This window comes from Rhinolophus sinicus, linkage group LG13 (assembly GCF_036562045.2).
Source record: "Rhinolophus sinicus isolate RSC01 linkage group LG13, ASM3656204v1, whole genome shotgun sequence".
NCBI classification, from domain to species: domain Eukaryota; kingdom Metazoa; phylum Chordata; class Mammalia; order Chiroptera; family Rhinolophidae; genus Rhinolophus; species Rhinolophus sinicus.
In genome coordinates this window covers 26,981,473-26,999,381 of record NC_133762.1, presented here as the reverse complement: position 1 = coordinate 26,999,381, position 17,909 = coordinate 26,981,473, and positions in this window count along the sequence as shown.

Here is a 17,909-nt window from a genome sequence, read left to right as displayed (position 1 = left end):
TGTGCATGCAGTCAGAGGCTGTGGGGAGAAATGATGGAGAGAGGTGATGCTCACCAGCTCCCCTGAGGGGGACAGGTGTTCTCACCTCTTGTCTGGGTTAATTGGCTCCACCACTTGTGGTTGGCTTTGATTCTGTTTTCAGATAAAGAAACTGAGGCTCAGAGAGAGGCAATAACTTACCTAATTATTGGCACAGAACAGGAGCAGTAAATGTTAATTATTATTATGCTGAGGCCCCATGATTAGAGAAGTAAAAAGACCTGACCTTAAAGACTGAACTCTTGAACATCTGTGCAGAAGAGAGTTGCCAGCGCAGGCCTGACTGCTATCCTTTGAAAGGCCTGCTTGCAGGATTGGCCTTTGGCTGGTGTCTGAGAACTTGAATTTCGGGAGGTTCCCAACACCCTGACTGATGAGAGACTCTCTGTGCCTTAAATGTTTATACAAAACAATATGGTTTATGCTGAACACCTGCTTTCCTTCTGGGAATCTAGAATTTTAGTACAAGCCAGGCCGAGGCTGCCACAGGATCAGCCTCCAATAGCAAACGTGGGCACTAGGTCTCTAATGAACTTCCCTGGTGGGAAACACTTCACACATGTTGTCACTTGTTGCTGGAGGAATTAAGGGAGTCTTATGTGACTCCAGTGGGAGGGACCCTTGGAAGCCTGCTCCTGGTTTCCTCCGGACTTCACCCCATGTGCCTTTTCCCTTTGCTGATTTGCTTTGTATTTTTTCACTATAATAAACTCAGATGAGTAATTAATCCATGAGTATGACTATGGCGTGTCCTCAAAGAGCAAACCAGAGAGTGGTCTTGGGGACTCTGTCCTCAACACAACATCCCTTCCCTGCACTTAACTCTACGCCTCTGCTTTGAATATCCCACTTACAATACCATCCTGACTTTTAGAATCAGCTGACTGACCCATAGCGCTCTGTTCCAAGCAGACCTTGACCAAGAGTTTTGGAAGATTTCACCTTCTTGAGAGTCTGTAGATTATCCCGACCACCCATCAGGCGCCGCGTCTCAAAGGATCATCAGTTCCCTTCCTAAGAACGATCTAAGTTTTGAGTTGTGTGACACGTGTCAATTTATCACAGCCCTTAGCCTAGAAGCCAAGATAAATGATATAAAACGAATGTTTTGACATTGGTTTGCCTTGTCCTCAATGCTCGGTGTTCACTGAAAACAAAAGACTGTTGAAGATAGAATCTTAACAGATACCAAATTATTACTTAACTTCAAAATATTTTGACAGTCTTACATAGACACAGCTATGGCAAAATATGCCTCTCAGTTATAGTATCTACAACTGGAATTGGCCCTAGAACTGTGAATCTTATTTTTAAATGTGATGAGCATTTTCTTCTCTACAGCCTGATTGTTTTAACTCATTAATCCAGTCATTGAAAATTGATTGAGTGCTTACTAAGTGCCATTAACTAGGACCACTGTGTTTCTCCGAAAATAAACCCTAGCTGGACCATCAGCTCTAATGTGTCTTTTGGAGCAAAAATTAATATAAGACCCGGTCTTATTTTAATATAATATAAAACCGAGTATAACATAACAACATAACATAACATAACACAACACAATACAATATAATATAATACCAGGTCTTATATTAATTTTTGCTCCAAAAGACACAGTAGAGCTGATGGTTCGACTCAGTCTTATTTTCGGGGAAACATGGCATTGTGGAAATTCAAAATGAAGAAGACATTCTCTGCTTTGGAAAGACTCGGTTTTTATGCATGGTAACTTTTGTAGATATTTTTTGTGCCCACCTAGTATCTGATGGCCCATGCCCCTTCCATGCAATACCCTCAGTGGATGCCCACCCGTTTCTCAGGTAGCCCCTGTCTCAAGGAAACTGACCCTAGACCCAACTACAGCAGTGGGACCTGAATGTTTCAAGCTAATTAGCATAATCCCATCCTCTTTGCCATATGATTGGTTCAGCCAAATCAGGCATAAGCCAATCAGCCTATTTTTCTTAGGCACAGGGTGGCCCAATCAGTGCAGGGCTCATATTTTCCTTGGAAACCTTCTGGATATGGAAGAAATGATGATTTAAATCCTGGAACTGCTGAGCCATTTTGGGAAGCCAGGTTGAGGAGAGGAGGAGAAGTGTACCCCACAGAAAACAAGACAAAATAGAGAGGGATCTTAATCAACGTACTCCTGATGTCCAAACCTCTGGACTTATTGCAAATGTGAACCAACAAATCATTTCAAATAATTAAGTAAGGATGAGTTAACACTTCAATGTTTGCATTCACAATTAAATGATGTAACTACATGGCATCTAGATATCCATCTATCTTTTCTCCCATTGTCTATATTCCCATTTTCCTTTGGGAAAACCATCCCTCCTATATGCCCAGACACATTTTGGGTGGGACGAATACCACACTCTGATACAACAGGGAACTCATATGAGCTTACGCCAAGCAGCGCTCTCCACCATGTTGGCTTTGATGATTGGTTCAGCAGTAGACTCATAACCCAATTTAGCTAGCAAAAGGGTAAAAAATGTAAGACTTATGCAGTAGATACAATAGTGTTTCCCCGAAAATAAGACCGGGTCTTATATTAATTTTTGCTCCAAAAGATACATTACGGCTGATATTCAGGGGATGTCATCCTGAAAAACCATGCTAGGGCTTATCTTCCGGTTAGGTCTTATCTTCGGGGAAACACGGTATGAAACCCCCTTTCTTCCTCTAGCTTGTGTGCTGTCAAGAACTGTGTTCTAGAGACCCAGGAGCAATTCTACTGCCACCAGATGAGAACCCATAATTTCCAGAAGCTGGAATCCAAGGGTGAAGCCAACCTTAGAAAAAGCAGAGACAAATGAGAGAAAATAAATCATTTAAGATCCTGGATTAAACCTGCCAGAAAGCATGCTGCTTCTGGACTTTTCTGTTATTGGCACCAAACCAAACCAAACCACAACAAAAAACATTTATTGATTGAACTAGTCTGCGCTGGATTTTCTGACCTTTGCTACCTATTAATGTTAGGTACTACTTTAAATGTCTCCTCTGTGTCCCCTTCTGTGCTTCGTCCTGAGGCAGCCTCAGGGATGAATGAGTCCAGGCACTTGAGTTGGGTACAGGTGACCAACATACATGGGGTTGGGCTGTGACACAAGGAAAAATGTAATAAACATATTGAACGAATGAATGAATCCTTATTTAAAAAGAAAAGATGTTAGCCCATTCTGGTTCGAGGTGAGAATGAGCAAACACCCTGTCTCTCCCACCGAATACAGCTATAGAACCTGGAAAGATAGCACGGAGTTGTGGTTTGAAGACTCTGGAAAAGAAATAGTTGTGGGTGGATCAGGGAACAAGACCAGAATTTGAAGCCTCACCAAACTGGTGCTGAGTTTGCCATGTTTTGCCCTCTGGTATCGATCATATGACCTGATCCCCAAACCCAGAAGTGGGCACAAGAGCTAAGACAGAGCTCCAGGAGAAGCCTAGAGGAGCCTTCCAGTTTTGTTCAGGGAAGCAGCTCTGGTAAGGGGAACTTCTAACACTCTGAGAGCTTATGGACATCCCCATTTTTTCTTTCATTTCTTCATTCTCTTGTGCCTAAACTCTTCATCAACCTGTGGTACTGGTACACAGGACCTGAACAAAACGCTGAGCCTCATAACATACTATACAAAATGTCCAGAAAAAATCTAAAATTACTTGATATAGAAAGAACCAGGAAAACCTCAACATTCATGGAAAAAGGCAATTAACAGCACCAACCATGAAATAACACAGATATGAACATTTTCAGACAAAGAGTTTAAAGCAGCTATTGTAAAAATCCTTTAATAAACAAGTATAAACACACATAAAACAAATGGAAAAATAGAATCTAAGCAAAGAATAGAAAAACAGCTTTGTGACCTGAAGTTAGGAAAAAGTTTCTAGACATGATACTGAAAGTATAATCCATAAAAGAAAAAATTAATAAAATTGACTTCATAAAACTTAAAAATTTTTATTCTGTGAAAGATACTATTAAAAGAAGACAGTGTCAAAAGAGTGTTAAAAGAAGTCAAGTTTGTTACTGGGAAAAAGTTCTTGCAGATCATATGTATATGCAAATCATATCCAGAACATGTAAAAATTTTTCAAAACTCTACAGTAAGAAAACAAACAACCCAATAAAAGAATTAGTGAAGACTTGAACAGACAGTTCATGAGAAACGATATATGGGTGGGAAATATACACATGATAAAATTAGCCTTTAGGGAAATGTACATGAAAGCCACAGTGACATACCACTGTACCTCTATTAGCATGACTGCAATAAAACCTGACCATATGCGTACAAGTGTTTGAGATCTGCTGGAGCAACTGGAACTCACATATTGCTTTTAGGAATACAAGATGGTACAGTCACCCTGGAAAACAGTTTTTCGGTTTCTTATAAAATTAGACACACACTTACCAGATGATCCAGCAACCCCACTCTTGGGTATTTACCCTAGAGGAAAAAAAACTTATGTTCACACAAAAACCCACCCACAAATGTTTATAGCAGCTCTCTTCATAACTGCTAAAACATAAAAACAACCCAAGTGACCTTCAGCGGGCGAATGGTTGAACAGTCTGCAGTACACCCGTGCGATGGGATAGCACTCAGCAATCAAAGGAATGAGCTATTGATATACACAGTGACTTTCTTTGAATCTGGAAGGCATTATGTTGAATGAAAGAAAACAGTCTCAAAGATTACATACTATACATTTCCATTTATATGACTTCCTGAAAAAGAAAAGAAAAAAACATAGTGATGGAGAACAGTGCAGGGGCTGCCAGGGGTTATATGGGGAAGGGGGAGTGTGTGACTATATGGTCTAGCAGGGGGTTAGATTTTGGGATGATAGAACTGTTTGGTGTTCTGATTATGGTGGGGGTTACACAGCGTATGATATGCATACATTAAAATTCATCGAAATGTACACCACAAAAGGTCAATTTTATTGTATGATTTTTTAAAATCACATTTTAAAGTCACACACACAAAACTGATGTGTCTAAATGCATTAGTTGGATTTTCAATTAAAAAAAAAAAAAGGACTGTCCCACAGTACCCGCTGTTATCTAGGCGTGACCTGACTTTCCAGAATCAAGTCTACCGCAGGAGGACGGTGCTGGAAGCCCTTCCTTTAAAGGCATCAAACCCTGGTCCTGCCCATAAAAATACAGTACAGGCAGAGTCCTGATCTATGTGTCCATTTTTTTTTCTTCCTCCTCCCAGTTCTGACAGGCATATGGAAATTATGTTAGAAATGTAAACTTTGAGCATGAATGGGAATTTTATTTCCAGAGATGTTTATATATTTTTTTTCTCTTGGGTTGAAACCCTCTTTCATATCCAAATAAATTATTTGGGGGTGTTGATAAGAGGATAAATCTTAGAGGGTTTTCACAAAGATCTGTATTCAGAAAACCTGCCTTTCTCTGGCTGCACTTTTTATGAGGAGTTGGGCGGGCGTGGTGGTAGTGGGTCATGTGGCAATCCGAATGTGCTGTGTTTTCTTTTCCTTTTTATATGTTCACAAAGCACTCTGGATATTCGGCAACCATAAGTTCAAGGTGGGAAGGAAGGAAGACAGGCTTTTCCAGAGACAATCAGCGTTCAAAGCACACACAAAGGCTCAACGTATTCCTGGAGCCCTGCCAAAAGAGACTGCAACAGAGGGAGACTTTGTTTGCATTTTTTAAGCCAGCAACTGAATTAAGATAGCAATCCTGTTGCCTATGTTTAACTTTGTATTTAGGTAGCTAGGGACTGTTTTTAAATGGCTGATGAGTGAGGATTGACATATTACATGATGGAGAGGGGAGTGTCTAAGAAACTGTAGTTGTAAGGTTTTATACAAGAACTACGGTTTTTACTTTTCTACATTTCCTCCCACATTTTGACAGCAGGTATGTGTATTCATGAGTAGGCTTTGTCTGCAAGTGATAGGGATCTAAATTAAACTGAATTAGAAGGGAGAAATGGGTCAGGATGATTGTTGAACTGAACATTCTGGGGGACGATTACAGGCAAGGTTGGGGTTGGAGGGGGTGGGTATAGGTTATGAGTTAGTTACAAACAGGAGAAATCAATCAACTTGTTTAAGGGCTTATTGAAGGCTAACGTGGCTCAAAGAATCTCTGGGAAGCACAAAGAATCCGACCTGGTGGCTCTGAAGCCAGGAGCGACATCCAAATTGCAGTGAAGAGTAGCACCAGAGCAAAGTGTGGGGGCGGAGCCCCAGAAAGTAGTTTCCAGGCTCTCGGCCTCACATAGACAGGTGCTGGCTCAGGTAGTAAATGGCCAACTGTGATTGCATGGCCATCAGCTGTGGCTAGTTGGCCGTCAGCTGTAACCAGTGAGCCATTGGCCACTAATATAACTGCTGTGGCTACGAGGAGGAGAAGGAGAAGAGGAAGAATGGGGGCTAGCAAGAAGATGGCGGCTGGGCTGGCAAGCGTGGATGGCGGTTTGCGGACAGTGTGGATCCAGCCTCCAGTGAGAGTATAGTGCCGCCAGAGAGAATATAGTGGTATGACTCCCCCATCTATGGCTCCGTGGGTGTTCCTTTTTGGCCTCACCATATCCTGCGTTCTTGTGTGGGGAGCGGGAGCAGAGACCCCGCAGGCCACCCCGCCTGAAAGATGGTGCAGCGAGCAGGGTCTCCCGCATTACAAAACACTGCTGTCCGTGCCCCTGGGGACACTGCAGCTGAGCTCAGACACCGGCATTAGGGCCCTCTATGCTGATGCCATCGGGAAGCTGTGTGTCGCTGTGGTTTTTCACCAGCAAGGACCTGCATGGAGCTTTTTACAGGTTCCAGTCCGCATGGTGCATCTAACTCACTGAGCACAGTCACCTTCCTGCACCCTAGCGGCAAAGGAGTCTGGGAAACATGTTTCTGACTTCTTATGTGGGGAGACATGAGCCCATAAGATAGGAAATTTTTTAATGTGGGAGGGAAAAAATAAAGGGGCTCAGGGACAAACAATAATGAAAGCAACAAGAACAACATCAACCACAATAGCTAACACCGTTCAGTAATTTCTAATACGTCTGGCAGCCTTCTAAGTGTTTTATTAATACATGTGCCAATTAATTTAATCCTCACAATATCCCTTTTGGGATAGATATCCCTCAGCCAAGGAATCTGAGATAAATAGACCTAAAGTAACTTGCCCCGGTCTAGGGAGACTGTCCGTCCTGGCCTGCCTAGGACAGCTTCAAAATAATGATTATGAACAGCCCCATTTATTCTCAAAATTGGTCTGATTTGGTCAATGACTTCTATGATCATTCTATCAAGGTCACACAGTGGGAAGAGGAGAAGCTTGGATGACAAATACCCACGAGTGGGGTCGGCTGACATCACCAGACTCTGTCTCCCTTTCTCCATCTCTCAGCTCTGCCTTCTTCTGTTTGGGTGTTTGGGTTCAGGCCCCCACCCACCCCCTCTGGTTGTCCTGGCTGAGATCCACTCACTTCCAAGGCCAAAGGAAAGACACACCAACTCTCCGCTCCACTAAATTTTTAAACAGAAATCACAGAATTTCAACTCATTGGCCCAGTGTGGATTTCGGACTCCCTTCTGGAAACTGGGCTGATGCCCCAGGAAACTCAAGTAGTTAGAGTAGGGAGTATTGCCAAATGAAAACAGGGGTGCTGTGATCCAAAGAAGTAGAGGGATGCTGTGCAGGGACAAAGAGCAGGTGTCCCACTTAACTGTCAGAACCAACCATTTACTATGACTATTGCGTGTGAAAGCCTGGATGCAAAACTCGATTCTCCACCTGCTCTTCAAAATGGTGTGCATTTCCTGATACTCAGGGAGGGCTGATCATATCGGGATGCGATCAGATATCGCCACTGGAACCAATCCAGTTAGAGACTTAGAGATGGAGCGAACAGAAGGCCCTCCCTAACTGGCTAATAATCGGCAAATTTATTCTGTAAAGGGCCAGATAGTGACTATTTTAGGCTTTGCAGGCCAAATGTGATTTCTGTTGCACATTCCTCTGTGTGTGTGTGTGTGTGTGTGTGTGTGTGTGTGTGTATGTGAGTATAATGTAAAAAACTGTCGTCAGTTCAGGGGCTGGACAAAAACAGGTTGTATGGGCTGGATTTGGCCACGGGTACTTGTTGGCCAACCCCTGATCCATCAGAGAAGGCAAGATACAGATACGTGAATAGAGGGCATCAATGGCCTTATGTCACCGGCACTGGCCCCATGTGTGTGTTTGTAGAGACCACGTGGAGGGGTGGGCATCGGGAAGGTTCCTGGAGGTCACACTTGAGAGTGGGCACGAGGGCTGCTGGGGTGGACCTACCTTATTTCAGCCAGCTGGAATTCATTCATCTTCTTCCTGGTGGCACTTGGAGAACCACTCTACGTCCCACTCAGCTCAGACCTTAGTCCACCAGGGTGTCACATCCCCAGTCTCCAGGAAGGGGCACGTGGCCCGAGAGGTCCATGAGACTTGTTGCTGCCAGAGAGCCCTTCGGATGCATATCAGAGCTTCTCAACCTTGCGCGCCGCCCTCCACACGCAGAATGAAGCTCAAGCTCCTCCCACAACCTGACCGAGCTCCCGCCCACCTCTTCAACCTCTTGCCACCCTCCCCTTTACCCCCTATCTCCAGCCACCCCCATCTCTGGTTCTTTCACTCACACACTCAGCTTGGTCCCTCTGCTGTGCCTCCTCACGTCAGTCTCATCTCAAAATTGACCTCGCGAGGACTTTCCCCACCACTCTAAAATAAGCCCTTTCCGTGTCTCTTTATTTCTTAGCCTCAGGCTGTTTTTCTTCATGGTGTTTGTCACTAGCAGACGTCTTTCACATGTTTACTTGTAAATCCATTTATTGTCAGTCACATGCCTGGACTGTGAACTCTAGGAGGGCAGGGGTTCATGACTGTTGTGTCTCAGGTATTCTTAGCACCTCGAAAAAAATTCTGGAGCCAAACGAGGCTCCTTAAATATTTGCTGAATGACTAACATTGGCACAAAGATGCTTACTCTTTCCCAGAAGCCTTGAGTCTGAGAAGAGATGAAATCTGCTGCAGCTGCAAAGGGGAAATCTGAGAACAGAGCCAAGCGACAGAGACAGCAGATCCAGACCGCAGCCTTTGAGCAACTTGATCAACCTGCACCTGAAGCAAGCCCACTGCTGCTGTTTGCAGTTACAAAAGCCAATACAGTCTCTTTCTGCAGAAAGCATTTTGGATTGGAGATTTTGATGCTTGAAATAAAGGAGAATTTAGAGCATCATTTGGCTAGTCAGAGAGGAGAGGACAGAGAGAAAAGGAGAGGAGAAAAGAGAGCACATGCTGAGTAGTTAAATGATACATTGGGAGAACCAGCAATTCAGGCCTCTAATACAATAAAGTTCTCTGTGAGGCTGAGAGAAAACCCCTTTACAAATGCAGCAAAGTGGGGGTCGAAACAGAACCTAAAGGGAAGTGTTGTAAAATTCAGTATAATCGAGCTGGGCCTGTTTGGAACTACTATTCTCACTATGAAGCAGGAAGAGTGTGAGTCAGAGAAAGGACAGATGCTGGAGTCACGTGAGCTGTGAGCAGCTTCAAACTGCTTGAGCCTCTTTCCCACAGTGTGATCTCGGGCAAGTGGCCGAACCTCAAGTTCCCATCCAAAAAATGGGATGAGGAACACAAAATCGTAGCAGTGTTACAATGAGGGCTCTCGGACATGTTAAAGCGCCGGGCACAGGCGGGCCATGGCAGGCATTCAGTAAATGGCAGCTGCGATTATTACAATGGGGTCGCATTGCCCCACTGCAAACGGGAGCTGGACTTTAGAGAGTTGCTAAAACACTGCTACCACCAGAATCAAGGGTCAGAAACAGAATTGCTCCCCATGAAAAGCAGAGGATGTGGCTCACGCAGATTTTTGTGCCCCAGTCAGCTCCACCAAGAAGCAATAATGATCATAAAAATCACTTCAATTCGTACATAATGTATTAGTCTGTCCAGCTTCATGCAAAAGCCCAGTGGTGCTCACACCACGATCCTCCCTGCCCCTGGCAGATTACGAAATGCTTTTGTGTCCACTCTCACAGAACACGCAGTGGATTACACCAGGAGGAAACTATGGGCTTTCTTATTTCCTTTCCATCCTTCTGAGTAAGCCAAGGAGAGAATCTCAGTTGGGTGTTAAGAATGACTTATCGTCTCCCCAGGGCTTTCTAATCTCCAAAGTTAATTAGAGACCATGTTGGGACAGAAACCCAATCACTGGCTGCATAGCCAATGCGTCTTTTAACATTACATTTATCTACCCGATTAGTTAAGCTTGAAAAACAGCGTCTTCATTGATAAGATAAAATGAAATGCAGAAGTTTTGATGGGGATGAATGTAGGAAACTTCCACACCTGGGGTAAAAAACTCAGGTGGAGTGCCAAAGGCTGGGGCCCCCAGGAAATTGGGGGCAGGGAGAGTAAAGCTGTTAGAAGACCATAGCAATCCTGGCAGGTGGCCATCAAGAGAAGAGAGACGGGGACATGCTGAAGCCACAGTCATTTCTCCTCCCATTTTTGCTGAGGGAATTACAGAGGGGTGTCCAGATCCTTCTAGATGTTTCTGTTCCAGTAGAAAGGTGCACTGTGGGGACTCGTGCCTGCCCCGTCTCCATCTGAACAAGTCCAAGTCTTCTGCAGCTGGCAGAGTCCCGGCTCTGATCACCATCCATCATAAACTGTTGATGGATCTAATACCTGGGGCCTGTGTGCCCAGAGCTAACAGAGCCCATCTGTATGGACTGCCTGGCACCGGGACACACAGGCCTGAGTAGACTGTTGATGGAGGCAGGGCCAGGGCTGGCAGCCACGCATGTTTTCCCTGTCTTGCTTTTCTCCATCCAGGAGCAGCAGACGACCTGGAACGTACCCCTCCAGAGAATTGGGAAAGCTGGCGGCCTCTGAGGCCTGTCCCCTCACTGACACATGGAAACAAGCCTTGAGCAGAAGTCTGGAGAAGAAGGTGGGCATTTATCAGGGTCCCATTCAACTCTTCCTAAGGACACGAGACAACACTTTTGTCACTGCTGAGAGACCTTCCCATTAGGAGAAGCTTCCAGAAGTTGTGTTTTAGCCAGCTGTCCATGACTCAAGGTCAATGCTTGATTGCTCACATTTCTTCCTCTTGCCACCTTCCAAGACATCAGCAAACCCCGTGGCTCTACCTCCATATAGACCCTGCATTGCCCACTTCTCTCTATCTCCACCAAGTCCACACTGATCCAAACCACCACCATCTTTAACCTGGACCACTCAGTATCCCTCACATTTGTCTCTTCCATTTGTGCTCTCCAATCTATCCTCTATGTAATGGCAAGAGAGAGCATTTAAAAAGATACATATCAGACCGAGTCACTCACCCGCTAATGTCTTCTGGGGAATTATTGCATCTAGAATAAAATTCTACCTCTTTCCCTGGCTTCTCTCTCCGTGTTCCTGTCCCTCTTAACATGCTTGCAACACTCCAGCTGGACTGGGATGCTTTCTGTTCCTTAAACACACCAGCTCATTCTTATCTCAGGCCCTCTGCACACGGGTAGGATCTTTTCCTAGATCTTTAAAGGGTTGCCTTTGTCATTTTTTCTTTCTAAGTACCCTCTCCTCATTCTTTTCTTCACTGGACACTAGCACTTCATAAATTTCTCTCAATATCGAGGCTCCTCTCCAACTGCCACCTTATGTTCTTGCCCGAGGGTTGTGCCTACTTGGGTCTTGATGGTCTGGCCTGGTGGAGACAATCCAGGACCAAGAGGAACCTAACTAAATTCACTCTGGATCCCGCTGCTGGTAAACAAGGGAATCATACTCTGAACTCTTTTCTCCTCGCTTCCCCTTCTCCACTCCCATTTTACTCCAAACCTTGAATCTCACAGTGTGTTGAAAATGTGGTCAGAGCTAATAAGAACAGGCCTTCTTATGGTTCTACCCCGCCCCTAATCCCCAGGCTGGCTTCCACCCCAGGGAGGTGTAATAAAATATCATTGTGTGAACACAGGGAGTGTTGCTCATTCTTTCAAGAATGTCTTTACCGAAAAGGAGGGCTGGGAATACAGAATAACTTTTCTTGCTTATTTCTCTAATGGAAGTGACCTTCCTGAAGTTCTAGTTCCAGCAGACATGGTCATTCAATGATCAACAGGCACTGAGTCCCCGAGGTGCGTCTGCCCTGTGCCAAGACCCTAGGATAAAAGGTGAGCAAACTGCAGACCTCAGCCCCCTCGAGGCTCTTGGTGCCAATTCCTGCCAAGTCTCTGTGGCTATTATTTCCTTGAAAAACAATATCTGAGCAGAAGAACAATAAAGGAATGCTGGCTGAGGAGCACATTTCTGCTGTAAGTAAAACCATTAAAGCCCAACTTCTCCTTCATCCCTCTGATCCTCACTTCCCTTCCTGAATGTCAGCCACCCTAATGGTTTGCAGCCTTCCCTATAGTACAGTGTTTCCCTCAAAATAAGACCTAGCTGGACCATCAGCTCTAATGCATCTTTCAGAACAAAAATCAATATAACACCAGGTCTTATTTTACTATAAGACCCGGTCTTTAATATAATACCGGGTCTTATATTAATTTTTGCTCCAAAAGATGCATGAGAGCTGATGGTCCAGCTAGGTCTTATTTTTGGGGAAACAGGGTATTGTTTTTGCGTAAATAGGATTATAATGTTCTCAAATGTTGGTGATTCCTTTGATTCCATTCATGTGCCCCTGATGATTTTAACTCCTCACTTTCAAGTCCTGCTGATTCTACCTCCCAAATGAGTCCCAGGTCCACCCCCTTCTCTGCATTTGGGCTACCATTGCCCGCATTCAGGTTCCTGTCTTCTTTTGCTGTTGTTTCCCACTGGTCTCTCTGGTTTCCACTTTTGACTTTCTAAAATCCCAGGCTCCTGATGGAGAAGTCTAACTCAATGCAAATCGGACCATGGAAGGGGTCTCTGAGGATATTTGAGGCCACCCCACACCTTCTGGATGCCCATCCTGTGTTTGGACAGTTTTCCACAGTGCAGGTCCCACTCGCATCCCCAGATGACATTCTCCCAGCCTCCCTTGCTGCTAGAGGCAGTCATGTGACTTTGGCTTCTCCAATCAGATCCTTTCATTTGAGTCTGCTTTGGAAGGGAAAATACAGGGTTGAACAGAATTGAGGTTTCGTTAAGCAAGGCCATGGTGGCAGCTGAACTTTCTGGGACACGGGGGTGCACCTTCTGGTGTTCAGTGCCCTATGGTTAGTGCAGCTCCTGACTGTGTATTTCCTGATCTTGGCCTTTTTGTTCTTCGGAAGATTCTCTATGTTGCCTGCTATCCTTTAATGATTTTCAGTTGTGCTTAAACCAGAGTGGAGTTTGTTGTTTGCAGTTAGGAAGCCTGATTGATACAGACTTCTCACTCCCTTACACTTTCCTGTGCGTGGAATTTTTATCTTACTACAGGCTGTGATGTGCCCATTTCACAGAAGAAAAAGCTGAGTCTCAGCGATGTGGTCACGTGTTTCCCACAGAGCCAGAACCAGAACTCAGATCTCCATTGAACACATGATGTGACCCTCTTCAGAAAAAGTGTCCACATCTCTCAACCAAGTTCAGAGTGAGGTTCCCTCTCCTTGTAGTCTAAATTCAGGCCTTCCCAAAGCCCCCTTTCCCTCTTATGCCCCCTCATCCACAGATTGTCCCCTCACCATGCCATGCACACTGACTCATTCCCCACCTGGGCACAGGCACCGTTTCATGTCCTGTCCTTTGCCCAGGCAGCTTTCTCTCCCTGGACTATCTCCCCATGCCATTGGTCTAGTGGGGGGGTCACAGGCTCTGAGGCCAGACTTCCTGGGTTTAAATCATAGCCCTGCCTCTTTGCAGCTGTGTGAGATTCAGCAAGTAGCTAAACCTCTCTGTGCCTCAGTTGTATCATCTTTAAAATCGGATAATGATAGTGACCCTCTTAAGTGTGCTGTGTGGAATAACTGAGGAAACTCAGATGAGTAGCTTAGTAAGCACACAATCAACGTTAGCTGCTCTTATTTTTATCGTCATCATCATCATTACCTGGCAAAGTCTGTGTCTGCCCACCTCCCATAGTCACCTTCCCTTTGGGCAGCCCCTCTCTTGTGGGGAGGGTTCCTTGCTTTCCATTCAGGGCCCCCAGGAGGCCCTCACCCGGTCCTTGATTAGAGCACGTCTCACACTTCTTCTGAGTGTTGCAGGCAGTGGAGTGGACCGTTAAGCAGCTGGGTTCTAGAACCATTTGGCCTGGGTTCACGCCCTGGCTCTAGCCACCTATTAGCTGTGTGACCTCAGGCAAGTGACTTAACCTCTCTGTGCATGCCTCAGTTTCCTGGAGAAATGGCGATGATAAAAGGACCTCCTTCACCGAGTAGGTGTGGAGACCAAATGTATTAATAGTGAAAAAACTGTCTGGCACGCGGGGAGTGCTTGATAATGGTTCTCTTATTAGTTGTTTACTGTCTGTCCTGCTCTTTAAACCGTGAGCATCTGAAGGGCATGAACCAGGCTTTATTTATCTTTGTGTTCTTGGCACCTCGTATGGTACCTGGACCTGGGAGATGCCACATTAGTGCCCTGTGCTTGCAGCCTGCTTTAATGTCAGTTATTTTATTCATACCTCCTGCCTAAAGGGCACTGTTCCAGCCTGAGAAAGAAAAAAAGGAGTGCTTCCATCCAAGCTTGGCGCTTTGGGGGCTGTTGGCCCAGGAAGCGCAAGAAGACCCAGGGCATGGGGAACCTGTCAGCTGTAGGGTCTGATAATCCTCAGCAGGGGCTTTGGGGACCACCCACCCTCGGTGGGGGACGTTTAGGATCTCATTTGGAGGCATTGCGAGGGATGCTTCATGCAGAGGGCCACAGCATATGCTGTCTCTCGGGCAGTGCCAAACGGCAGGGATTTGGCTGGGTTCCTTCCATATCTGTGAGCCACTGACCCATTCAGTGGTTCCAAAATGCAAAAGAGAAATTATAATGGTGCTTTGAAATGCCTGGAGCTGGGAAGCTGTGAGGAGCTTGGCAAAGAAGGAGCCTGCCTCTGTCGCTGGTACTGGACTGCATTCACACACCAGTAAAGCAGGCTGGATTCTGGCATGCTTCATGACCACTCTGGTTAGCTTTCTGGTTCATTCAATCGGACCAGCACGTAAAGGATTTATAATAGAACGGTGGTTAAGAGATCAGGCCCTGGAGCTCCACCGCCTGGGCTCAAATCCCAGCTTCTCTGCTTACCAGTTGTGTAAACCTTTGGCAAATAATTTGAATTTTCTGTGCCTCGGTTTCCTTATCTGTAAAATGGGAATATTGTTGCTGTAACAGCAGAAAAGCATTTGGGTCAACAATGCTGTTTTCCTGTGTATCAGTATGACAACGGCTAGCTCTTCCACTGAGCTTACCACGTGCCGGGGACTCTTCCTTACCTGTATTATGTCATTTAATCCTTAAAACCACCCATGATGTAGGTGCTATTGTTAAACCTATTTTGTAAAATAAGCAAAGTGAGGAGAGTTTAAGTGACTCGCTCAAGGTCATAAAGCTAGAAATTGGCAGAACCAGGGTTCAAAGTAAGCAATCTGGCCCACAGTCCATGCTATGCTGCCTGGCAAGTGACACAGACTTCAGCAAAGACAGAGACAGTCTTCCCTGAAGCAAGCTCTTTTGATTTATTCTGGAAGAGTAAAGAGAGCTTGTCGTGCGGGAGACCCTGCTCGCTGCGCCATTTGTCATGCGGGGCGGCCTGCGGGGTCTCTGCTCCCACTCACTCCCCACACAAGAACGCAGGATATGGTGAGGCCAAAAAGGAACACCCACGGAGCCATAGGTAGGGGAGTCATACCACTATATTCTCTCCGGTGGCACTATACTCTCAATGGAGGCTGGATTCACACTGTCCGCAAACCGCCATCCACACTTGCCAGCCCAGCCACCATCTTCTTGCTAGCCCCCATTCTTTCTCTCTCTTTCTTCTCTCTCTCTCTCTGCTAGCGTAGCCACAGCAATTATATTAGTGGCTAATGGCTCAATGGCTACAGCTGACGGCCAACCAGCCCCAGCTGATGGCCATCTACTACCCGAGCCAGCACCCCTCCACGTGAGGCCGAGAGCCTGTAAACTACGTTCTGGGGCTCTGCCCCCACAGAGCTACATACACAGTCATTTAAAGCAACCACACACTCTCAGTTTAGCTAAATGTTGGTGATCAAGCAATCTTTGTCCTGTCAAATACAAAGCATTGGTTAGGATGATTTTGGCTGCAAGTAACAACTCACTCCACAACAATGACTTCAGTGATTACTATTATTTACCTAGGAGTTCAGGTGGCTGTAGTTTGGTTAATCCAGCGGCTCAAGGATGTCATTAAGAAAACTGGGTCTTTTCCACTTTCTGTTCTGTGATCTTGGGGCATCAGCTCTGTCCACAGGCCAACTCCCCTCTTGACAACAAGATGGCTGCCCACAGTTCCAGGCAGTTCCGGATGTGAAAAATGTCTCAGAGAGAGCTCCAGGCAGGGATTGTCCATTCTTGGGTATTTTATTATTATTATTATTAATAGCAGTCTGAAAACATCCCTAGAATCTTCTGGAAGACATTCCGTCAGGTTTCATTGGCCAGTAGTGGGTCACATGCTTCTTCCAGGACCAATCACCAGCAGGGGGTGAGGCTGCAATGACTGGTCATCTGGAGTTGATTGGATGGTGGAGAAGCAGGGGCCCTGGCCACCCACTGCACTGACTTTGTGCTTCTCCATTTTCTTCACTTGTTTCTGCTGGTCCTCTTGTAGGAAAGCCTGTTCCATTCCTCAATGTCATTATGGCAAACCATTTATATCATTTCGGAATCGTACCAGTTGCAAGTAACAAGAAACCTAGCTAAGAGTGGCTTGAAGGAAGATGGTTTGTTTTTCTCACATCAGAGAGGCCCAGAGGCAGGCAGCACAGAGCCAATGCTTTATGAGTCATCCATGTTCCGGGGACCAGGCTCTTTCTGCCTTTCTGCCTTTTCTGCCTCCACAGCGTACTGGTTTTCCTCCACACGTTCATCACCTTCTGGTTCTAATGTGCCGGCTTCACTGCCAGGCAGGAAGGAGATGGAAGAAAGTCGAGGTGGTTCCAGTGTTACAGAAGCAAGAAGGCACTCTTAGGAATGCCCTGCATACAGACATCTATTTATGTCTCATTGGCTGGAACAGGGTCATGTGGCCGCCATCACGTCTGGGAAAATATCTTAGCTGGTCACCATGCCACCTTGAACAAAGCCAGGGTTCCGATGGTTAGGAGGGACAATTGGCTCCTGAGAAGGCAACTAGCAGTGTCTGCCACACCCTTCTTTACAGCTCGGCTCAAACTGTAAATTCTTCCCTTTTTACCCCAAATGAGTTTCCCCCTCCCCTTGTGAGAAACTAAAGAGCAAAAGGAAGAGGGGGGAAGAATCTGATGAAATACCTTACAGATGTCATCCCAGTCATTCCTCAAAACTCTCTCAGGTGGTGTTGACAGCATATATTCTTGTTGCTCAGGGAAACTGAGACACAGAGGGTAGTAATGATTTTCCCAAGGTCATAGCTAAGTACAGGGCTTAGCAGGAATGGATATGGGTCTGTCTCACTCGCACGGGCATGCTGTCTCCCATCCCACCAGTTCCCATGGAACTGTCATTAGCCTGAGTAAGTGGTCATTGTCTGCTCACGGGTAGGTCTCCTGTCATCTCTCTTGTTTATATTATACGTCCCTTAGGGTCAGGACCAATCAATACCTGTGGGGTTCCCTGTATTGCCACACAAGGGGGAGAACACACTTGCTCCCTGTCTGAGGAGTGGGTTGGAGACCACACGTGAACG